The sequence below is a fragment of the Dendrobates tinctorius genome, unplaced genomic scaffold, assembly GCF_039654945.1.
Source record: "Dendrobates tinctorius isolate UK_male_01 unplaced genomic scaffold, ASM3965494v1 ptg000485l, whole genome shotgun sequence".
Classification (NCBI taxonomy): Eukaryota; Metazoa; Chordata; class Amphibia; order Anura; family Dendrobatidae; genus Dendrobates; species Dendrobates tinctorius.
In genome coordinates, this window is record NW_027362146.1 from 794,689 (window position 1) to 820,498 (window position 25,810).

Below are 25,810 nucleotides of genomic sequence, written 5' to 3' on the forward strand. Positions count from 1 at the left end.
GCACAATCTTGCGTTGAAATCTCTTGTCAATTTTTCTTTTCCGTCCATATCTAGGGAGGTTAGCCACAGTGCCATGGGCTTTACACTTCTTGATGACACTGCGCACGGTAGACACAGGAACATTCAGGTCTTTGGAGATGGACTTGTAGCCTTGAGATTGCTCATGCTTCCTCACAATTTGGTTTCTCAAGTCCTCAGACAGTTCTTTGGTCTTCTTTCTTTTCTCCATGCTCAATGTGGTACACACAAGGACACAGGACAGAGGTTGAGTCAACTTTAATCCATGTCAACTTGCTGCAAGTGTGATTTAGTTATTGCCAACACCTGTTAGGTGCCACAGGTAAGTTACAGGTGCTGTTAATTGCACAAATTAGAGAAGCATCACATCATTTTTCGAACAGTGCCAATTCTTTTGTCCACCCTCTTTTTTATGTTTGGTGTGGAATTATATCCAATTTGGCTTTAGGACAATTCTTTTTGTGTTTTTTCATTTAAGACAAATTAAATGAAGATAATAATAACAAAGAATTTGTGTTTGCAATCATTTTCGGGAACAAACTGAGTATTATCTGACAGAATTGCAGGGGTGTCAATACCTTTGGCCACAACTGTACTATGTGGGCTGTGCTATATACTATATGGGCTGTGCTATATACTATATGGGTTGTGCTATATACTATGTGGGCTGTGTTATATACTATGTAGGCTGTGTTATATACAACGTGGCTGTGCTATACTATGTGGGCTGTGTTATATATTATTGGGGGGTATATTATATTCTATGGGGGAGGCTGTGTTATATACTATGGGGGCTACATTATATTCTATTGGGGGCTGTATTAGATTTTATGAGGTAGGATTGCATCATACTCTTTGGGGCTACATTATATTCTATGGGGAGGTAGGCTGTATTATATTCTATTCAGGTCTACATTATTTTCTATGGGGGATGTATTATATTTATTATACTCTGAGGGGTGATTGCATAATACCCTATGAGGGGGGCTACATTGTACTATATGAGGGGGGCTACTTTATACTATATGAGGGGGGCTGCATTATACTCTATGAGGTGGTTGCATTATACTCTGTGGGGTGGTTGCATTATACTCTGTGGGGTGGTTGCATTATACTCTGTGGGGTGGTTGCATTATACTCTGTGGGGTGGTTGCATTATACTCTGTGGGGTGGCTGCATTATACTCTGGGGTGGCTGCATTATACTCTGTGGGGTGGTTGAATTATGCTCTATGGGGTGACTGCATTATACTATTTGTGGGCTGCATTATACTGTATCGAGGACTATGGGGGAATACATTATACTATATGAAGAACTATGGGGTGCATTATACTATGGGAAGTGAATTGTACTACATGGATGACTATGGTGGTGCGTTATACTATATGGAGCACTATGAAGAATGTATTATACTATGTGGAGGACTGAGCAGTGTATTTTCATATATGGAAGACTATGATGAGTATATTATACTATATGGAGGACTATGGGAAGTGTATAACACTATATGGAAGACTGAGGAGTGTATTTTACTGTATGGAGGACTATAGGGAGTGTATTATACTATATGGAGGACTATGGGGCACATAATAATATATGGAGGACTATGGGGTGTGCATTTTACAATATGGAGGACTGTGGTACACATTATAATGTATGGCGGACTATGGTGTGTATAATACTAAACAAGCAAAATGCTGTTTATTCATCGAGTGATTGGATTGTTTATGCTGGAAGAAAAATCATTGTTCTCGGCAGCACATCGCCGGTGTAAACTGTAGATATGCTGCTGATAACATGATACTGTATGGGGACAGATTCATCTAATAGTGATTGTTCTGTTCCCATCATTATTCCTCAGCCGGTGTAAAGAGGCCGGGAAACAAGTGTGGAACGATTTCAATATTGTCGATCACGCTTGTTTAGCATCCTGAACTCAGCGCATGCAACTACAACCGAAATGCTCCTCTGTGATGTGCCATATGTCAGCATTTGGACCCCTTTTTAAACTTTGCCTAAAACCGGCCCTGTGTGTCATGGTAAGTTTGTAAAACCATTTAGCTCAGGATAATTGGATAAACAGGTCAGGTATAAGGGGTAAAGGATAGGGAAGGTGACCCGTGACTCACAGGCACAGCCCTCCATCCTTCTACCAAACCCCCCACGGTGACTGGAGAGGAGCATGGCCGTTTATGAGCCTCAGTCGGACTCCGGAAGGGAAGAAATAAATGAGATTTGGGCATTTTGGTTTCACTAAATTTTTATTTAGAAACTTATTAAACCAAGTCCAAGTTATGATCTCCCATGCAAGGGAGCGTAAACTAACAATTTACCACACATTCAATAAACTTCAAATAATATAAGGGAGACAGGACATAGACAGGGTAGGGAAAGGCACAAAGGATTTATTTATACAATATCCAATAATCTATAATGGTGTCATCAATAACCAATCCAGGGTGATTAAAGCGGTTATGCAACCCACTATTGTAGGATCATATCTGAATCCCATCCCACGCCGTGACCAGTTCTCAATTGGCTACAGAGAGAGCCTCCGTGCCTGATCCAGTCGAGTATCTGAGTGAAGCTCCATCCAGGGATGCCAAACCCTGAAGAAAGAATCCTACCTGTCGGTTCTAGTTGCTTCTATTCTTTCATATAACATAATGTCATTCATCTTCTCTTTCACCATAGATAATGACAGTGAGGGCGACTTCCACTTTGCCGCAATGTGGATTTTAGTGGCCATATATAAGTAGTTTACTAGCTTCTGAAAGCTTTTTGGAAGCCGGGAAGGCCTGGTTCCCAGTAAAAGGGTAGAAGGTTCCAGAACAACCGGTCCACCATACATCTGTGCTATCAGACGCTTCACCTTCTCCCAAAGCCCAGAAACCACCGTACAAGACCACCAAATATGTCTCATGTCACCAGATATTCCACAGCCCCTAAAACAGTCTCCTGAGATATTGGGGAAAATGCTGTGAATTTTTTCCGGTACATAATAGACTCTGCAATAGTTTTAAGGAGGTCTCCACAAGGGAAGTCTGGTGACTACCTTCTGATATGGTGTCACAGCTACGATACCATTCATCAATTGACTGTTCGAACCCCAAATACTCCTCCCACTGTAACATATACTTCAATTTCTTATCATCTTGTGGAGAATTTATAGCATAGTAGATCAATGAGATCGTTCCCCTGCCCAAAGGGTCATTTAGACATTTATTTTCAAAAGTCCTTGCCCTGAGAGTAGTACCGCTCGGGAGGATCTGCTTTGCAAAGTGGGAGATCTGGTTCAATTGCATTACCTCCCTAACTGGAGGGTCAAATTTTTGAGCAAATTCCTGTCTGTCAAGTAAGATATTAAATGGGGACACAAATTTTTTAGTATATGAATACCTTTCAGCTTCCACCAAGAAAAAATTTGTGGCTCAAGGCCTGGCGGGAACATGTGGTTTTGTAATATAGCTGTCAGGGGAGAAGGGCTTGATTGTAAGTTATATTTAAACCGGACTTTCCTCCAAAGAAGCAACGAGTGGACTGTAAAAGGAGCCACATTCATTAACCCCCCGTGGAAGTCGGTCTGTGGTCCACATTAGGCCTGATAAAGAGAATGGTTTGGAGAGAAATGATTCCAGAATAACCCATCTCGGACTATTGGGATATGAACACGCACTTATTAATGGAGCAATCTGTGCCGACTTGTAATAAAGTGTAAAATTAGGGAGGGATAAACCCCCTTCTTTTCTGTGACGGAACATAAGTTTTTGCACAATTCTGGGTTGTTTTCCTAGCCAAACAAACAGACATCACAGAGTGTAACTGAGTGAACGTTCTGGCTGGTACCATAATTGGGAGGGACCTAAATAGATATAAGAAGCGAGGCAGTGACACCATTTTTAATGCATGTATTCTGCCGGGCCAGGATAACTTTGAGGAAGCCCATCTATCCAGGTCCCTCTGGAAGTTTTGGATCAGTGGAATGTAATTCCACCTAAACAGAGGTGACCTGTTGGCTGTTAAGTTGATACCCAGATATGTTAGATAATGTTCTTTGTGTATAAACCCAAAATGGGAGGCTATATTAGTTTGCTCTTAGGAAAATTTACAAATAATGCTTCGGATTTATCATTGTTAATCTTTGACCCTGAGATCTTCTCAAATTCGTGAAGGAGAGAAAACAAGTGAGGGAGTGTAGTGTGGGGACTTATTAATGTTAGCAGGAGATCATCCGTAAAGAGGCTGACTTTATATTGGTCTCCCATATTCTCAGGGCCCAGGATATTCTGATCTCTCCTTATTGCTTCCACAATGGGTTCCATTACAAGTGCAAAAAGATCCGGAGATAGAGGACAGCCCTGCCTGGTACCCTCTGAATATTAATTGGAGGGGGATGTGGTGACGGGAGTTTTACATAAGCGATAGGGCTATCATATAACAATTGGAGGCACTTTATAAGTTTAGGGGAGAATCCGACTTCCGATAGAACCGTAAAGAGATATGTCCAGGACGCCGAATCGAAAACCCTCTCAGTATCTAATGCAAGCAGGAGAAGTCGCTTTCGTTGTAGGTTAGTTGTATGAATAATATTTAACGCTCTCCTAATATTATCTGGGGCCTGTCGCGCTGGTATAAAACCAACCTGATCCCGATGGATGAGGTGAGGGAGGATTTTATTGATCCTGTTAGTCACAATAGATGTAAAGATTTTGAAGTCAATGTATAAGAGGGATATAGGTCTATAATTTGTTGTGAGATGATCTTTCTTAGGATTAGGGATTACGGTTACATGCGCCACGTAGAGCTCAGGGGGCAGCTGTGAGCCATTTAGCAGTGAATTACAGAGGTTTTTATATGTGGTGTCAGCACATCGCTGCATTTTTTATAATATATTGCTGTAAGACTATCCGGCCCCGGGGCCTTTCCTCTTTTTAGTTTTTTGATCGGTGAAACTATTTCCTCCTCAGAGATGTGTAAATGGAGTTGTTGTGCCGCGGACTCAGTCAGGTTAGGTAGATGTAGTGTGTGAAGGAATGACTCCAGTAGTGAGGGGGGGGATTGTGGGGCGAATACAAACTCTGGGAGTATTCATTATAAGTGCTATACATGACATCGGGGTGGGCTGAGATCTGACCCTTAGGGTCTTTTATAGAGGAGATTATATGCAGTGACTCTCTCATTCTGAGCTTACGAGCGGCATCTTATTAGGCTTATTGGCATGGTGATAAAACGCGGCTTTACTCCAAGTTAGCGCCTCTCCGTTCTGGTGGTGAGAATGGCGTCTAATTGTCATTTCATGTCTTGTATTTGTGTAGATAAGTATAGGGGTGAAGAGCGCTGATTGGCCAATTCTCACTCCTGCAGTTTCTCCTCCAGTCTGGGCTGTAATTCAGACCTTTCTTCTTCCTGTCGGCCGCTAACTTAATCACAGAACCGGGAATAGATTTTCTGTGCGCGAGTCACATTGCTCCAAGTGAGGCCTCCTCCGCTGTGTGAGTTTAGGGGAAATTTGTTATATCTTCTCTTATAGCGGTTACATTAGAGATTTGGGCATTTTAGCTCCTGGTGTGGAGTCGATAGCACAATCATATGCCGCCATATAGTAGACGGCCGGTAACCGGGGAGAATTCCCTCATGTGTGGGGTCTATTTCCCTCCAGAGAAACCACACGTTACATTCCACACATAACACTGTGTAGAGAAGGCGGCGCGGGGTAATTGTGCCAGTAGTGAGGGGCGAATAATGGCGGGAATGTCACTGACTGAGGAGGAGGCTCCATGGAGCGTCTTCACTCCGGAGATCATGTGACCCCTGACTCCTCCCCTCCTGTGACCTCATCACAGGTCCTGTGCACAGAGCAGCCATATATGTGGAGTGCGGCTCTGCAGGTTAGTGATGGGCAGTCCGGCTCTTCTGGCTCCTTCCCCCACTTTTCTCACTCCTGTCCCTTCACTATAAAGCCTGTGCCTCATTATACAGCTGTACAGGGGTCTAGTGAAGGCTTTTTAGTCCTTTCCTCAGACTGTAGCTCCTGGGAACAGGCCCTCACTCCTGTCTCTTCACTATAAAGCCTTGGCCTCGCTATACAGCTGTACAGGGGTCTAGTGAAGGCTTTTTAGCCCTTTCCTCAGTCTGTAGCTCCTGGGAACAGGCCCTCACTCCTGTCACTTCACTATAATGCCTGGGCCTCATTATACAGCTGTACAGGGGTCTAGTGAAGGCTTTTTAGCACTTTCCTCAGACTGTAGCTCCTGGGGACAGGCCCTCACTCCTGTCCCTTCACTATAAAGCCTGGGCCTCATTATACGGCTGTACAGGGGTCTAGTGAAGGCTTTTTAGCCCTTTCCTCAGACTGAAGCTCCTGGGATCAGGCCCTCCCTCCTGACCCTTCACTATAAAGCCTGGGCCTCATTATACAGCTGTACAGGGGTCTAGTGAAGGCTCTTTACTCCTTTCCTCAGACTGTAGCTCCTGGGATCAGGCCCTCACTCCTGTCCCTTCACTATAAAGCCTGGGCCTCATTATACAGCTGTACAGGGGTCTAGTGAAGGCTTGTTAGCCCTTTCCTCAGACTGTAGCTCCTGGGCACAGGCCCTCACTCCTGTCCCTTCACTATAAAGCCTGGGCCTCATTATACAGCTGTACAGGGGTCTAGTGAAGGCTTTTTAGCCCTTTCCTCAGACTGTAGCTCCTGGGAACAGGCCCTCATGACTGTCCCTTCACTATAAAGCCTGGGCCTCATTATACAGCTGTACAAGGGTCTAGTGAAGGCTTTTTAGCCCTTTCCTCAGACTGAAGCTCCTGGGATCAGGCCCTCACTCCTGTCCCTTCACTATAAAGCCTGAGCCTCATTATACAGCTGTACAGGGGTCTAGTGAAGGCTTTTTAGCCCTTTCCTCAGACTGTAGCTCCTGGGAACAGGCCCTCACTCCTGTCCCTTCACTATAAAGCCTGGGCCTCATTATACAGCTGTACAGGGGTCTAGTGAAGGCTTTTTAGCCCTTTCCTCAGACTGTAGCTCCTGGGAACAGGCCCTCACTCCTGACCCTTCACTATAAAGCCTGGGCCTCATTATACAGCTGTACAGGGGTCTAGTGAAGGCTCTTTACTCCTTTCCTCAGACTGAAGCTCCTGGGAACAGGCCCTCATTCCTATCACTTCACTATAAAGCCTGGCCTCATTATAGAGCTGTACAGGGGTCTAGTGAAGGCTTTTTAGTCCTTTCCTCAGACTGTAGCTCCTGGGAACAGGCCCTCAATCCTGTCCCTTCACTATAAAGCCTGGGCCTCATTATACAGCTGTACAGGGGTCTAGTGAAGGCTTTTTAGCCCTTTCCTCAGACTGTAGCTCCTGGGAACAGGCCCTCACTCCTGTCTCTTCACTATAAAGCCTGGGCCTCATTATACAGCTGTACAGGGGTCTAGTGAAGGCTCTTTACTCCTTTCCTCAGACTGTAGCTCCTGGGATCAGGCCCTCACTCCTGTCCCTTCACTATAAAGCCTGGGCCTCATTATACAGCTGTACAGGGGTCTAGTAAGGACTCTTTACTCCTTTCCTCAGACTGTAGCTCCTGGGATCAGGCCCTCACTCCTGTCCCTTCACTATAAAGCCTGGGCCTCATTATACAGCTGTACAGGGGTCTAGTGAAGGCTTTTTAGCCCTTTCCTCAGACTGTAGCTCCTGGTCACCATGTGATCTCACCATAACCCTAACAAGCTAATTAAGGTGTGAAACTTTGATCAAAATTATCTCAGTACACAAATCTCCAAGGGTGCCCAAAGTTTTGCATCGCCCCTTTTTCCTTTTTGCAATTATGAAATTTTAAAAAGTCCATATATATATATTTATATATATATATATATATATATTTTTTTTATTATTATTTTTGCCTAAAATACAAAGGCCATGTGTGATCTTAGAGGTTCGGCCTTTTAGAGATCATTTCATCTTCATCTTACTACTGCTCACAATAACGGTCATTTTGACCCGGGGCGCCCACACTTTTACATGCCGCTGTCAATGCTTCGTCCCGCTGGTGCTCAATATTTAATAGGGTCTTACTATTAAACTTAATGAAAAGTTTGGTGAATTTCTTTGAGCTGTTATTACTAGAGATGAGCGAATATCGTCGGAGAAGTTGTTATTGGCTAATATCGCTTACCGAATAGCTGCATCGGGACCCCGGATCCCTGGAGCGCTCCCGATAATCAGCTGCATGTGTCGCCCTCCATGCAGGTGCTGTGACTATCACACAGCGCGACACACGCAGCTGATTATCGGGAGCGCTCCAGCACACTGAGTCCTGCACACACTGAGGCCCCTGATCATGTGACCCCTGACTCCTCCCCTCCTGTGACCTCATCACAGGTCCTGTGCACAGAGCAGTCATATATGTGGCGGACACTCCTGGATCTTCTGCTTTCTTGGCCGCTTCCTCCTGTGAGTCCTATTAACCCTTTCGCTCCCTGTATTCTCCTTTCTGACCAGGACAATATCTGAATTCGGACAGTGTGACAGGAATTTAATCAATGTGGAAGGAAAAAATGACAATTTTACTTTTTTCCTCACGAAAATGTGACTTTAGCCCCAAAATTGTCAGCGTAACAAATCCTTATTTTCCCCACTGTAGTTTGTAGACTCCATATACAGATCCCTTAAGTGCAAAAAGAGCTGAATTCCCCACTTAAGTTATTGCATTTTGGAAATTGCCCCCACTGGGAATTTATCTCCAGGTAAAGGCACAATTGTGTCTCCATGGGGGTTGTGCTCACAGCCCAACATCGTGCGGCCTCCAAAGAAATGCCACCCCGCACCATTACTGACCACTACCAAACCCGTCATGCTGAAGGATGTTGCAGGCAGCAGATCGCTCTCCACGGCGTCTCCAGACTCTGTCACGTCTGTCACATGTGCTCAGTGTGAACCTGCTTCCATCTGTGAAGAGCACAGGGCGCCAGTGATGAATTTGCCAATCCTGGTGTTCTGTGGCAAATGCCAAGCGTCCTGTACAGTGTTAGGCTGTGAGCACAACCCCCATCTGTGAACGTCGGGCCCTCAGACCGTCCTCATGGAGTCAGTTTCTAACCGTTTGTGCAGACATGCACATTTGTGGCCTGCTGAAGATCATTTTGCAGGGCTCTGGCAGTGCTCCTCCTGTTCCTCCTTGCACAAAGGTGGAGGTAGCGGTCCTGCTGCTGGGTTGTTGCCCTCATACGGCCCCCTCCACATCTCCTGTTGTACAGGCCTGTCGCCTGGTAGCACCTCCAGCCTCTGGACACTACGCTGACAGACACAGTAAACCTTCTTGCCACAGCTCGCACTGATGTGCCATCCTGGATGAGCTGCACTACCTGAGCCACTTGTGTGGGTTGTAGAGTCCGTCTCATGCTACCACAACTGTGAAAGCACAACCAACATTCAAAAGTGACCAAAACATCAGCCAGAAAGCATTGGTACTGAGATGTGGTCTGTGGTCCCCACCTGCAGAACCACTCCTTTATTGAGGGTGTCTTGATAATTGCCAATAATTTCCATCTGTTGTCTATTCCATTTGCACAGCAGCATGTGAAATTGATTGTCAATCAGTGTTGCTTCCTAAGTGGACAGTTTGATTTCACAGAAGTTTGATTTATTTGGAGTTATATTCTGTTATTTAAGTGTTCCCTTTATTTTTTAAACAGGGTATATAGATAGAGAGATTTTTTTTCTTTGTGTTGGAGGGTCCAATTCCAGCTATTGCTGTGGGATCTGTGATTTCTATCTACTCCACTGTGTACAGGATAATAGAGTGTAATAAAGTAGTTATGGACGTGATGTAACTAACATTGTGCAGTGACTCTGCTTTCCAAATAGTGATGGATATTTCTTGTTGCTGAAACTGTGATTTTTTTCCACTTTAAACCTTTTTTAAACCCCTCTGATCAGTGCGATCATACAACATACAAGCATCTGATGGCTCCGGTGATGCCCTGTACTACTGTAGTGCCGTGTATCATCACTGCCTGTCAGTGTAATACTAACGGCCCCATACACATGAGATCAGAGTTGGCTGAACGGTCATTTGGCAGACGGCGATCTCTCCCGACTCCCCCATACACACAAATATTCCAGCTTTCCTGTGGTCTGTATGAGAGAGTCGCCTCCAGACTCCTCTAGAGGAGGATTATCTACAGGAAGAACAAACGGATTATCCTCTGAAATTCAGGATGCCGGATCCTTCTCTGCCCTGACATCATCTGTCGGGAGGCCCCCAAATACATTATATGGTCGGCCAAACCCCCCAAAATCAGTGCTTTCATGGAACTTTAGCCTAATGTGTATGGAGGCGTTATAAGGTAACTTATTGAACGCTGCCTCTGGCCCGGCCTAATAGACCTTCATACATTGCAGCCCAGACCCCATTATTAGGCATGTAAGTATCGCAGTAACTAGGCCGCCCCATGCTATCGAGTACTTGGGGGCGGGGGGCATTCAGCCAAACTCTGTCACACCTTCTTAGGAAACAAAAAATCTTTTCTAAAAGCCTCAAACTTCTGTGTGTGACTCAGAGCTGAGATCTAACGTGATAGAAGATTCCAGTGCGGGGAAGACGGGAAACCTTCATATAGACGGCCGGTGGGGATGGAGGCAGTGACCGACTCTGGCCACATCTGTCTCTAGAGCCGTAGTAGAAGATGAAGATGTCATCCTCATCATGAAGGAGTTATTTCTCATGTCACGTGTAATGAATATCTCCTGCAGTATTGCTAATGCCGATTCCAGTGTCGGTAATGAGACGAGAATTAGCGTTATGGAAGATGAGTCTATGAGGAACGTGTTCAGCTGCCGACTCCGAGGAGGAAACCGCTTGTCTGTGGCCTAAATATATAGGTTTTATTAGTATAGAATCATAGAATGGTAGAGTTGGAAGGGACCTCCTGGGCCATCTGGTCCAACCCCCTGCTCAAAGCAGGATTCGCTAAATCATCCCAGTCAGATGTCTGTCCAGCCTCTGTTTGAAGTCTTCCATTGAAGGAGAACTCACCACTTCTCGTGGCAGCTTGTTCCATTCATTGATCACTCTAACTGTCAAAAAGTTTTTTCTAATATCTAATCTGTGTCTCTTCCCATTCAGTTTCATCCCATTGCTTCTAGTCTTTCCTTGTGCAAATGAGAATAAAGTTGATCCTTCTACAATGTTACAGCCCTTTAGATATTTGTAGACAGCTATTAAGTCTCCTCTCAGTCTTCTCTTTTGCAAACTAAACAATCTCAAATCCTGCAACCTTTCCTCATAAGACAAGGTTTGCAGTCCGGTCACCATTCTGGTTGCTCTTTTCTGAACTTGCTCCAGTTTGTTGATGTCTTTTTTAAAATGTGGTGCCCAAAACTGGGCACAATATTCCAGATGAGGTCTGACCAAAGAGGAGTAGAGGGAAATAATGACTTCACGTGATCTAGACTGTATGCTTCTGTTACTACATCCTAGAATTGCATTTGCCTTTTTTGCTGCTGCATCACACTGTTGACTCATATTCAGTCTGTGATCTATTAGTATACCCAAGTCTTTTTCACATGTGCTGTTGCTTAGGCCTATGCCTCCCATTCTGTATATGCTTTTTTCATTTTTATTGCCCAGATGTAGTACTTTGCATTTTTCCCTGTTAAAAACCATTCTGTTAGTTGCTGCCCACTTCTCCAGTTTATTTAAATCTTTTTGAATCCTCTCTCTCTTCTCTAGTATTAGCTATCCCTCCTAGCTTTGTGTCATCAGCAAATTTAATCAGTTTACTCTCAATTCCTTCATCAAAATCGTTGATAAAGATGTTGAACAATACAGGGCCCAGGACAGAGCCCTGTGGTACCCCACTTGAGACATTCTTCCAACTGGATGTGCAGCCATTTACGACCACTCTTTGGGTCCGATCACTAAGCCAGTTATGAATCCACCTAACAGTTGCCTTGTCCATTCCATACTTAGTCATTTTTTCAATAAGGATTGTATGAGATACTTTGTCAAATGCTTTGCTGAAGTCAAGATATACTATATCTACAGCATTTCCTTGATTCACCCAATCAGTGATTCCATCATAGAAGGAAATTAAGTTAGTCTGACATGACTTATTAGTTACAAACCCATGCTGACTCTGTTTAATCACTTCATTCTTATCCAGGTACTGACATACATGTTGTTTAATAATTTGTTCAAAGATCTTTCCTGGTATAGAAGTCAGACTCACCGGCCTATAGTTGCCTGGGTCCACCTTCTTCCCCTTTTTGAAGATAGGAACAACATTTGCTCTTCTCCAGTCTTCTGGGACTTCTCCTGTTCTCCAAGAATTTTGAAAGATTATGGAGAGGGGTTCAAAAATTTCTTCTGCTATCTCCTTCAGTACTCTGGGGTGTAATTCATCTGGACCTGGAGACTTGAATTCATTTAGGTTAGCTAAGTGTTTCCTCACTATCTTTCTGTTTATAGATATCCTGGATTCTTCTATTCCCTTAATAGGACAGTGAAGAACAGTTGATGTTACATTTCCTTTCTGAGAGAAAACAGATGCAAAATAGGAATTTAAAAGTTCGGCCTTCTCAACATCCTGTCTTACCATTTCATCATTTTTATCCTGTAAAAATCCTATAGCATCTTTGACTTCTTTTACTTTTGACATATCCCCAAAATCCTTTATTATTGCTTTTGACGTCTCTTGCAAGCCTCAATTCATTGTCGGCTTTAGTAATCTGATTTGTGCCCTGCAGGTTCTGCAGACAGCATTATATTCTTCTTTAGATATGCCTCCCTCTTTCCATTTTATAAACATTTTTTTCTTCCTTTTTAGCATGTGCTTAAGTTCTGTGTTCATCCATCCTGGCTTCCTTAAATGCTTCCTATTCTTCCCTCTTTTCGGAATTGTTAACAATTGTGCTTTGAGAATTTCATTTTTCAAGATTTCCCATCCTTCCTGGACATTTTTGTCTTTAAGGATATCCAGCCATTGGATCCCTCTAATTCTCTTTCTGAATCCCTTAAAATCTGCCTTTCTGAAATCTAACCTTGACGTCTGAGTCTTCACAGGTCTTCCTCCTCTAGTTATCCAAAATTCTAAAATAGCATGGTCGCTACCTCCTAGGGTCCCAGCCACTTTTACCTCCTCAACCATTTCCTCCCTGTTTATAAGAATTAGATCCAAGGTAGCAGTTCCCCTTGTTTTCTCCCCTACCTTTTGGGAGATAAAGTTGTCAGCAAGAGAGGATAAGAATTTCCTTGACCTGTTAGTTTTGCCTGAGAGAGATTCCCAACAAATGTCTGGATAGTTGAAATCTCCCATGACAACTATGTCATATTTTTTGGAGAACTTGGCCATTTGATGCATAAAGACTTCATCTATATCTTCGGCTTGCACAGGCGGCCTGTAGTAAATGCCTACAATGGTGTCCTTTCCATTGTTCTGTCCTTGTTTTCTTACCCAAACAGTTTCCACAGAACTCCCAGTCTCTGAAGCTTCAATCTCTGTGCAGATATACGCGTTTCTAACAAACAATGCGACACCTCCTCCTCGTTTATCAAGTCTGTTTCTTGCAAATAAGTTGTATCCTTCTAGTCTTGTATTCCAATCATGTGTATTGTCCCACCAAGTTTCAGTGATTCCAATGACATCATATTTCTTTTCCTGTGTTAGTAGTTCCAATTCTCCTTGTTTGTTGCCCATGCTTTGTGCATTAGTATAGAAACATTTTAGTTTGTGATAGGTTTCTCTTTCTCCAATATTTTTATTAATTAGATTCTTTTGTCTTTGTTCTTCCTTTCCACTTCTAATAGCAGAGTTCTCAATAGCATTTGTCAGGTGTATGGCTTTTTCTGATCTTTTGCTTCCCTTCCCATGTTGTTCTAGTTTAAAGCTCTCCCTACAAGTGTAGCAAGGCGACTTCCAAATACATGCTTTCCAGTCTTCGTAAGGTGCACCCCATCTCTAGCAAGTAGTCCATCATAGAGGTATTTCACTCCGTGATCCATAAATCTACACCGTTGCTGACGGCACCATTGACGTAGCCAGTTGTTCACCTGCAGAATCTTATTCCACCTCCTTGTTCCATGGCCATCCACTGGGAGGATGGAAGAGAAGACCACCTGCGCTCCCAGTTCTTTCACTTTCTTGCCTAAGTCTTCAAAGTCTCTGCAGATGGTTTCCAGGTCGTTTCTTGTGGTGTCATTTGTCCCCACATGTAGTAGCAGGAATGGGTAGTCATCTGTAGGTCTGAAGAGTCCTGATATCCTGTCAGACACATCTTTAATTTTTAATTAAAGATTAATTAGTAGATGTCAGGGAAGAAAACTAAACCCCGTAAAATAATAAATCTCATATGTTTCCCTTATTATCTCCAGTACTTGTATTATTACACAGGATTCTTATGATGTTACATCGGATCATCTTCTTTTCATTCAGGTCTCTACAATATCGGATCCTCTCGGTGAAGATCTTCTACAGAAGAGAATTTTCCTGATTTACCCATCAAGGATGGATATGGACAGAGACAAGATGGCGGAGAGGATATTACACCTCACCCTAGAGATCCTCTTCCGTCTCACTGGAGAGGTGAGAGATTCTGATGACGTCACATTCCATCATTCTTATCTATAGGAATAACAGATGGACAGAACTGGAGAGGTGAGGACTCTGGGAATGTCTGGAGTGAGATTTATTAATGTGTCTCTCCATAACCAGGATTACACAGTGATGAAGAAGACCTCTAGTGATCGCTGTCAGGACCCTGTGTCTGAGGGATGGGGAAGACCCCTGAGCCCAATCACAGGGCCTCCACCTCACCCCCTGATACATGAGGACATCAATGACCAGAAGATCCTAGAACTCATCTACAAGATGATTGAGCTGCTGACTGGAGAGGTGACACTGCTGGGAATTCTGGGACATTATACAGTAACACTATGAAGGGATCGAGGGGATGATGGTATCATTGTATGTGTCAGGTTCCTATAAGGTGTCAGGATGTCGCCGTCTATTTCTCCATGGAGGAGTGGGAGTATTTAGAAGAACACAACGATCTGTACAAGAACGTCATAATGGAGGTTCCCCAGCCCCTCACATCTCCAGGTAATAGACAGGACTAAATTCACACGGCCTATAATTATCTGTATGTAGAGAATGAATTCAGTCCCTGTATGTGTTTCCTCCAGATCTATCCAGTAAGAGGACAACACCAGAGAGATGTCCCCGTCCTCTTCTTCCACAGGACTGTAACCAAGAAGATCCCAGTGCTCCTCAGGATCATCAGGTAGATGGAGAGTGTGACGAACAGCCCACGGCCGTTCGTCCACTTACGGGCGACTGACGGGGGTCCCGCTGCCACCAAAATGCGACGGACAGCGGACCCTGTGTCACCACTATGTCACAGTCCCACCACTGACACGGGTGTATCAGCGGACGGAGGGACGAGACACACTGCCGGCACACGGCTATCACAGGCACAGTTGGGGCTTATCTTAGTTATCCCACCACTGGCACCATGTGACCAAAATATCCAGCAAGCTACTCTCGCTCTACAATTTGCCGCAGGGGGAGTTTAATTTGGATGCCCCACCACTGCTATCAATCTTCCAAGTACTGCGGGGATTTATGTATATCCCACTTTCTCAGTTCCACTTTGGAACTCGCAGCTCTCCGGCGCCCCCCCTTACCCTCAGGTCAGTCAGGGAACTGCACCTAGGATAATTAGTCGCCGGACGGGCTGCCTGTTGTGAACCGGCAATCAGGCTTCTGCAGTAAGAGAATTATCAATGCTGTGGCCGCAGCTGCTTATTCAGCAATATAAGACCCTTCTAAACTGCCAGCAAGCCGCAATAGCCGTACACAACGCGCTGCCACCAGTCACGGTTACTTAATTCACAGTGTTAAATTAAGAGGGTCCATGGCAAACCCCTTGAATTAGTAGCGATTATCTATCAAAGGCGTATAGTTCGATTCTTAGAGCATGGAGACAGATCTAAATAATTATATCATTTATTTTCCGAAAGAGGACAGTGATTACAGATAAAAGTTGCTATAAAATTGAGACATAAAATATGTACATCAGACAAGTATAAAGCAAAGTGGATGAAAGAAGAAGGTACACTCACATTTAGTCAATTGTTGTTAGGCATCCCATGTGGCTTTAAGGGGGGTGGAGGCGGAGCTGCACGTCTCCACTCATCTGGGTTCTGCTCAGCACAAGGATTGGAGCTCTTCTCAGCTGGTTTTGCCAGGGAATGCCTTATAGACTTTCCTATGTGACATCACGGAGAGATGCATTCTGGGTTGATCCCACCTCTCTCTTCCAAGTTATGTTTTGGCTACAAAACTTAGATTAGCTATAACTTTATGGGAGAAGCTGGTATGGACTCATCAGTGGTATCATGTTTCCCAGCGTAATGAGCCTATCAAGAAAACCTCAAACATCTATGCGATATGACCGTCCATTTGGGCGCAAATCATATCTCAGGTTCTCGACATATTAGGACTTGGGAAGTGACACTGTAGCGGAGCTGGGACCACTCGGATCACAGAGATATGGTTATTATATCTCTATGTTGTACGGTTTTCGCAGGGCAGGCTCTTAAAGGTTTACTGCTAACCTTTATTTCAACCAAAGACCTTTTTCCTTTCCCGCACTTTTTTTCCCTCTTTCAGCTGAGGCTGAGAGAAGCCAAATGGTGTGGCAGGAAGTTTGATGGATAACACCTGGGGGGAAGGGAAGGGAAGCTGCTGCAGTGTGCAATGTAACTGAGACACTGGCATGCAGCTTCTTACAAAATGGAGGATTTTTTAGCACATTGCAACAGAAAACATATCTTGCAGACATTGTACATCACACCTCCCCCCTTAAGAGGGCGCTAAGGAGGCATTACCTCTCGGTAATTGGCCATGCGCACCTCAGCGGGTTCGCCCCGGCGGGACAATCAATCGGCATTGCCGTTTTCACTGCCCTTCCTGTGTTTTACAGTGAAGTCGTACTGTTGAAGGGCAAGGCTCCAGCGGAGCAATCTTCCATTGGTTCCGGACACTGTGTGCAACCAGCTCAGAGGGTTGGGGTCAGTTACCACCGTGAAGGCGCGCCCGTACAGGTAGGGCTGCAAACACTGCAGTGCCCACACCATGGCCAGACACTCCTTCTCGATGGTCGAGTATGCCACTTCCCTCGGCAAAAGTTTCCGGCTCAGATACAACACGGGGTGCTCTTGGTCCCCCGAATCGACCTGGCTAAGCACAGCACCGAGGCCAAACTCGCTGGCGTTGGTCTGTACCAGAAACGGGCGACTGCTGTCGACTGCTCTCAACACTGGAGAGTTGCACAGGGCTGCTTTCAAAGCTTGGAAAGCCGCCTCACAGTCATCTGTCCAGTTGACTGTTTGGGGTAGCCTCTGCTTGGTGAGGTCAGTCAAGGGTTTGGCAAGGGCGCTATAATCCTGTACGAACCGCCTATAGTACCCTGCAGTGCCCAAGAAGGACTTCACCTGTTTCTTGGTCCTGGGGGTGGGCCAGGACACGATTGCGTCCACTTTTTCTGGCTCCGGACTCATGGAACCCCCGCCTACCCGGTGCCCCAGGTAGTGGACCTTGCGCATGCCTATCTGGCACTTCCCCGGCTTGATGGTCAGGCCTGCCTGGTGAAGACGCTTGAGCACCTCCTGGAGGTGCTGAAGGTGTTCCTCCCAGGTGGAACTGAAGACGGCAATATCGTCTAAGTACGCCACCGCGTACTCCTCCAGTCCCCGAAGCAGGTGGTTGACCATCCGCTGGAAAGTGGCAGGGGCATTCTTCATGCAGAAGGGCATGACTGTGGACTCGTACAGTCCAAAGGGGGTGATAAAGTCGGATTTCTCCTGCGCCTCCGGGCTCAGGGGAATCTGCCAGTATCCCCGACTCAAATGCATGATGGATATGTAGTTGGCGTTTGTCAACCGCTCGAGCAGATCCTCGACGCGCGGCATCGGGTGGGCATCAGAGGTTGTGATGGCGTTGAGCCCCCTGTAGTCCACGCAGAACCTGGTGGTTTGATCCTTTTTAGGCACGAGGACTACAGGTGAAGCCCACGCGCTTTTTTGACCGTCGAATCACCCCCAGCCTTAACATCTCATCGATCTCTTGGCGCATGACTTGTTGCACCGTCTCAGAGATCCGATAAGGTGTTCGCCGTAATGGGGCGTGATTCCCGGTGTCCACTTCATGAACCGCTAACTCCGTCCTCCCTGGTTGGTTGGTGAACACGACCCGGAAGGGTTCCAGGGTGGCCATCAACTGCAACCGCTGGGGTACGGTTAGCAAACCACTTATCTCCATGTCCTCAATGGACCCATCGGCCTTGGCCTGAGCCAGCATGTCCAGGAGGGGATCTTCCTCCCCATCCTCTGGCAGATTGCAGACCGGTAGGACGCAAGCTTCACGTTCGTAGTGCGCCTTCAGCATGTTGACGTGAAAGGCCTTGCGCCTACCCCGAGCATGGTCAAGCGTGACCACGTATGTGACCGGGTTGAGCTGTTGGTGAACGACGTACGGGCCTTCCCAGGCTGCCTGAAGCTTATCCGTTGGTACAGGGACCAGCACCCACACCTTTTGACCCACCTGGAAGGTCCGCTCCTGGGCGTTCTGGTCGTACCAGCACTTCTGGTCAGCCTGAGCCTGCGTCATGCACCAACTGCGTCAAGGTCTGCATCTTGTCACGAAAGCGCATGACATAATCCACGATGGACACTTCTGTGGGGTTTGGCTCATCTTCCCAGGATTCTCTTATCAACCCAAGGGGTCCCCGAACTCGCCTGCTTTACAGGAGCTCGAAGGGGGAGAACCCGGTCGAGGCCTGCGGAACTTCTCTGTAAGCGAACAGCAGGTGTGGGAGGTACCGCTCCCAGTCGCGCCCTTGGGTCTCAACCAGTATGCGGAGCATCTGTTTGAGGGTACCGTTGAAACGTTCACACAAACTATAAGTCTGTGGGTGATACGGACTCAATACCAGGTGCGTCACCTGCATTTTCTCACAGAGAGCCTCCATTAGGCGAGACATGAATTGGGGCCCTTGATCGGTAAGCATCTCCCTGGGAAATCCTACCCTTGAAAAGATGGTCACCAGAGCGTCAGCCACCTTATCTGCCCTGGTTGAAGACAGAGCTACTGCCTCTGGGTACCGAGTAGCGTAGTCTACCACGGTGAGAATGTATCGCTTTCCGGAGCTGCTGGGGACGGACAGCGGTCCTACAATGTCCACCGCGATTCTCTGGAAAGGCTCCTCTATCACCGGCAAAGGAATAAGGGGAGCCTTAAGAGCAGGCCCCGCCTTAACCACTTTTTGACAGGTGGCACAGGAGCGGCAGTAGTGTGTTACATCTGTCCCCATCTTGGGCCAATAGAAGTGTTGAGACAGCCGTGCCTTTGTTTTGCCGATCCCCAAGTGTTCAGCGAGTGGAATCTCATGGGCAATCCGCAACAACTCAGTTCTGAACTGATAGGGGACGACCAGCTGTCTTTCCCTCAACCACTCCTTTTTAGGATCTCCGGGTACTGTCTCCCGGTACAACCTTCCTCGCTCCCAGAACACCCTCTCCTTAACAGACTCGGAGGTGTGCGTCTCGGCGAGACCTCTCAATTTCTCCAGGCTGGCATCTGAGTGCAGAGCAGCCTGGAACTCCATGCTGGAGGCTGCCAGAAGTGAGGTCAGGGTCCCCTCTTTACTGGGACCCCCTGGAACCGGCTCTGGGTTCACCTCTGGTTCAGTCTCTCCTGTAGCAGCAGAGGATCCAGAAGACAGTGTGTTACCTGCGATCTGGGCACTCTGACTGCGTGTGACAGCTGCTATGTATGCTGTCTCCCTGGGGATTTCTACAGACCCACCAGCCGGTGCTGCCCTGGGCTCTACCTCCCCATCCACCCCCAACACTTCAGGAGCAGTGCTACTTATGGGCCAGCTACCTTCCTCGGTGGCACTGGTCAGCTGCATGGCATTACCTTCCTCATGGTCCCCATGCACCTCCCCATTTCCTTGAGCACCGTTGCTTGCTCCTGCCAGGGGTTCCTCAGACGTCTTACTCCTCAGAGTGACGGGGCTGAGCACTTCGGTACCTGTGGACACATCTACCGCTTCAAAGAAAGGGTTAACGGGTTCAGTCGGCACAGATACATCAACATCATCATCATCCTTCACATTCACATCAGCATCATACCTGGGGAAAGAATGGTTGTTAGTTGCATCAATACTCATCAAGGCATTAGCAGGTAACACATTCAGTTTCCCCTCATCATCATCATCAGGGTTAACGTTACCCTTATTATCAGTTTGGGGAGGGGTGTCAGGGACATAGTATGCAACCATCCTCCCCAAGTCAGTCCCCAATAAAACATCAGTGGGCAGGTTTTCAGACACTCCCACCTCCCTCAACCCGCTCCCAGCACCCCAATCGAGATAAACCCGGGCCACTGGCAAGGGACAACGGTTGCCTCCAATCCCAGTGACAGTCAGGGTTTTCCCTTCGACAAACTCTTCAGGGGCCGCCAGTCCAGGACGGATGAGGGTTCGTTCAGCCCCGGTGTCCTTGAGGCCTGTAGCAAGACGGGCCCCCACCTGAACAGGTTGAACGTTGTCGTTAGCCCTCCCAACCACACCTCCCACCAAAAGAACAGAGGCGTTGGGCCCGGGGGCCTTGGCTGGGGGGTTCTTCGGCCTATCCGGACAGGTGTAAGAGAAGTGACCAGGCCGCTTGCAGTGGTGACACAGGCGACTGTCAGTAGCCGGCCTGTTGTTGGCAACAGGGACAGGGCCTCCGGAGGGACGGCTAGCTGGGGCACTGGGGTTGGTTGCCGGCTTACCCCCTCTCCAGCTGGTGGTGACTGGCCTCCGCGTCTCGGGCTTCCGGTTGGCCTCCTAGTTGTCAGCGATCTGCGCCGCTTTGTCCGCGTTCGTTGGTTCGCGGTCCAGGATGAACTGTTGGACCTCAGCTGGGCAGAGATGCAGGAACTGGTCTTTGATCATCAGGTCCCGTAGCTGCTCAAAGGATTCAACGGACAGTCCATGGATCCACTGGTCAAAGTGGGTCCTGAGTCCTTGCACCACATCACTGTAGCTATCGTGTGGGCCACGTTGGAGGTGTCGGAACTTCTTTCGGTATACCTCAGGTGTCAGCCGGTATTTGGCGATCAGCGCCTGCTTTATGGCGTCATAGTCGTCATCGGCTTCTGGCGGAAGAGAAGCAAATGCCTCCAGGGCTTTGCCTTTTAGCCCTGGGGTCAAGTACCTTGCCCATTGGTCTCTAGGCAGCTGGTACTGTCTGCAGGCTTTCTCAAAGGCTCGCAGAAACGTGTCCAAGTCCCCGTCCTTTTCCATCACGGGAAAATGCTCTGTCCGGGGTTTAGGAGTCTGGACGCTGCTGGGCTCACTGGTTCGGGCTGTGGGGGCATTCCACCCCCGCTGGAGCATCTCCAGCTCATGGGCCCTCTGAGCTTGGCGCTCGGCTCTCTCAGCCTCCGCTTGGTGCTCGGCTCGCTGCTCTGCTCTCTCTCGAGCTTGCTGGATCAGCTGCAGACGTCCGTCACGGTCTTCGGCAGGGAGTGCGTCCAAGGCCACTTGCAGGTAGGGGTCCAGCGTGCTCTGATTGAATGTGGGGCCCGCGCTCATGAGTGGAGCCTCTGCTGCAGCCCCATTGCCACTTGGGCCAACTTCTGCGCTCGCTGGATTCTGGTCGTTGTCCAGCTGCACTAGAGCCGCGATCATTTGAGCTCTGTTTTTGTTCGTGGCGTCAAGGCCTTGGTACGTGCATAACCCAGCAAGAACTTCCTTTGTCTGCCGGTTGTACCAAGGTTCTCCTTTTGCCGCCATGGTTGCCAAATAAAAGATAGAAAAAGAAAAACGAAGAAACGGGAGGGGGATACTTGCAAGTACACACTAATGTCTCAGGACTAGTAACCACTGAGTCTGTTCTCCAAAACCTATGATGCAGGATTCCCGCAGGAACCGTGCAGGTTTTTAGTGAGAGGAATGATTGCTCAAACCAAATCACTAATGCTCTAGGATTATCCCACCGCTGCCACCAATATGTGACGAACAGCCCACGGCCGTTCGTCCACTTACGGGTGACTGACGGGGGTCCCGCTGCCACCAAAACGCGACGGACAGCGGACCCTGTGTCACGACTATGTCACAGTCCCACCACTGACACGGGTGTATCAGCGGACGGAGGGACGAGACACACTGCCGGCACACGGCTATCACAGGCACAGTTGGGGCTTATCTTAGTTATCCCACCACTGGCACCATGTGACCAAAATATCCAGCAAGCTACTCTCGCTCTACAATTTGCCGCAGGGGGAGTTTAATTTGGATGCCCCACCACTGCTATCAATCTTCCAAGTACTGCGGGGATTTATGTATATCCCACTTTCTCAGTTCCACTTTGGAACTCGCAGCTCTCCGGCGCCCCCCCCTTACCCTCAGGTCAGTCAGGGAACTGCACCTAGGATAATTAGTCGCCGGACGGGCTGCCTGTTGTGAACCGGCAATCAGGCTTCTGCAGTAAGGGAATTATCAATGCTGTGGCCGCAGCCGCTTATTCAGCAATATAAGACCCTTCTAAACTGCCAGCAAGCCGCAATAGCCGTACACAACGCGCTGCCACCAGTCACGGTTACTTAATTCACAGTGTTAAATTAAGAGGGTCCGTGGCAAACCCCTTGAATTAGTAGCGATTATCTATCAAAGGCGTATAGTTCGATTCTTAGAGCATGGAGACAGATCTAAATAATTATATCATTTATTTTCCGAAAGAGGACAGTGATTACAGATAAAAGTTGCTATAAAATTGAGACATAAAATATGTACATCAGACAAGTATAAAGCAAAGTGGATGAAAGAAGAAGGTACACTCACATTTAGTCAATTGTTGTTAGGCATCCCATGTGGCTTTAAGGGGGGTGGAGGCGGAGCTGCACGTCTCCACTCATCTGGGTTCTGCTCAGCACAAGGATTGGAGCTCTTCTCAGCTGGTTTTGCCAGGGAATGCCTTATAGACTTTCCTATGTGACATCACGGAGAGATGCATTCTGGGTTGATCCCACCTCTCTCATCCAAGTTATGTTTTGGCTACAAAACTTAGATTAGCTATAACTTTATGGGAGAAGCTGGTATGGACTCATCAGTGGTATCATGTTTCCCAGCGTAATGAGACTATCAAGAAAACCTCAAACATCTATGTGATATGACCGTCCATTTGGGCGCAAATCATATCTCAGGTTCTCGACATATTAGGACTTGGGAAGTGACACTGTAGCGGAGCTGGGACCGCTCGGATCACAGAGATATGGTTATTATATCTCTATGTTGTACGGTTTTCGCAGGGCAGGCTCTTAAAGGTTTACTGCTAACCTTTATTTCAAACAAAGACCTTTTTCCTTTCCCGCACTTTTTTTCCCTCTTTCAGCTGAGGCTGAGAGAAGCCAAATGGTGTGGCAGGAAGTTTGATGGATAACACCTGGGGGGAAGGGAAGCTGCTGCGGTGTGCAATGTAACTGAGACACTGGCAGGCAGCTTCTTACAAAATGGAGGATTTTTTAGCACATTGCAACAGAAAACATATCTTGCAGACATTGTACATCACAGAGAGGTGGTGTCAGGAGATCTCCCCTGTGATGTGTAGACGGCTGTGAAGGTCTTGTGCTCAGTCTTGTTTTATCCACCAGTATTATGTTTTATACTTGTGTAATGAGAAAGGGGGAGATGGCAGGATTAGAGCTGATCATAGATGGGACTTCTCCATCTGTCGGTGACTTTTACAATATTTGTTTCAGGGTGAAGATCTGACCCATATTAATACTACAGAGACATATGTGAGAGATGATGAGTGGTGTAAAGAGGAGATTCCCACATATGACTACCCAGGTGAGTAGTAACCACTGAATGCAGAGAAGTCACAGATTCCTCTCAGTCACCGGCTGTGGCTGCTTTATCGGTGGTGTAGTCCGGCCGTATTACCATGATCACCATTTTGCCTCTAGACCACAACATTCTCCTCCACCCAAAACTGTTCTAATGACTTTGGGTGTTGATAGCCCTTTTCTATAGAACTTACGACCTGGAGGATCCACCTACCCCCTGGTATTAGTGTGAGGGTGATCCCTTAAGGTGAGATCTATATGATTGCTTGTACCTGACCCAATATAGGCCGAGTGCACACTTAAAGAGTCACACTGAACACAGAGTTAGATGTCTACTCCTTTCTCAGCAAAGGCTTGCACACAACTGAAGTTTATTCTCAAGACAAAGAGACAGGAGATGGGTGTCACACAATCTCCTGAGTAGCCAGTGTCAGTCTATGATAGGTCCATTTCAACTTCACTTCCATATATGGTATCCAGTATCTCAGCTTCTGCATTCCAAGGATTCCTTCCAGGGTGTTGTCTGAAGACACAGACGCCATCTTGGTACACCATATGTGAACTGATTTATGTAAGATTTAATAATTGATTTCATTAGCCATTCTCTCCTTCACATTAGGAGACACTGACCGTTACCTACCCTATAAAGACCAATGACAGCGTACGTAGAGTGTGCTGACAAGATAGAAAATCACTTGAAGAAAAATATGCGCTTTATGTGGTGCTCTGATTACATATTCATCTGTATTACATCCGGCGCCTGCACAGTAACATCTATAAGTAAGCGACAGAGGTTACTGCGCTGGCGCCGCTGGTGACAGTTTGCTGGATGTAATTTTTTTCTAAGCCTCACAATAGCCACAATATTATAGGCATTATCACCAATAATATCAGTGCTATTATACGCATTATGTAATAATGGGGGCAGGTCAGTGAGGGATCAGCAACCTCTCATAAGCCAATACAGATGAATATGTAATCAGAGCACCACATAAAGCCCCGCCCCCAGCCCCGCCCTGAATACGATAATATTAACTGAAAATTACAAATACAGATTAAACAACAACCACAAGACGGATTTCATCACTAGGTATCAATGTAATCAGTATAACGGCAGTGACCTGACAGTGTCTGTAGGTTACTGAGCACAATCCTGCTGACAGGTTCCCTTTAAGACCTCTCCGCTCTGCACTATTATACACAGTTCTCTATAAATGTGTAATATTTCTTCTTGAAACTCATCTGACAGAAAATATTGGAGCTTACGATAGTTTAGATTGTGAGGTCACCGAGCCCCATACTCTAATTACCCCAGAGAGGTTTCACCACTAGTTACTCATTTATTACTGATGGAGACTGTGGAGTTTGATCATTTCAGTAGTTCCTAATCAGGCTCCATTATTAATATCTGACGTGTGTCACTTTATGTGGTGATAAATTATTCACAAAGGATAATTGGAAACAAATGGATCTTACAAATTATTTTCCAGCTTCGCACTATACCCTACATACGGTTGTACACTACTGTCTGGGCACATGGCAGTGTTCAGAAGGGAAGGAGCGCCATTTAGCTATTTGAATGCAGATCTAGCTGGAATAGTTTGCAGACACAATGTATTGGGAGCACTGTTCGTGGTCACCTGGCAGCTCAAAAGATGTCCACCATGAACATTCTTGGCTCTATCTTCTCTGCTTTCCATATCCCAAGGATTGCCTTGCTCATCGCCCTTTAACACCATTACATGGATCTGGACTTACACTGGGACTCCTAGGCTTGGACCATGGTGTTACCTGCTATTATGTGGTTTTAGATGGTGAGAAGAATAGTCAGGTAGCTGGGTCAGAACCAGAAGGACAGAATACAGAATCAGAAGACGCAAGAGTAGTCAGTAAACGGGCCACGGTCACAA

At 46.7% G+C, this 25,810-nt stretch overlaps 1 pseudogene; it reads left to right on the forward strand.

Moving 5' to 3' along the window:
- The first annotated feature begins 1,906 nt into the window (after window positions 1–1,906).
- LOC141077977 (uncharacterized) overlaps window positions 1,907–25,810 on the forward strand; it is an 82,594-nt pseudogene continuing 58,690 nt past the window's right edge.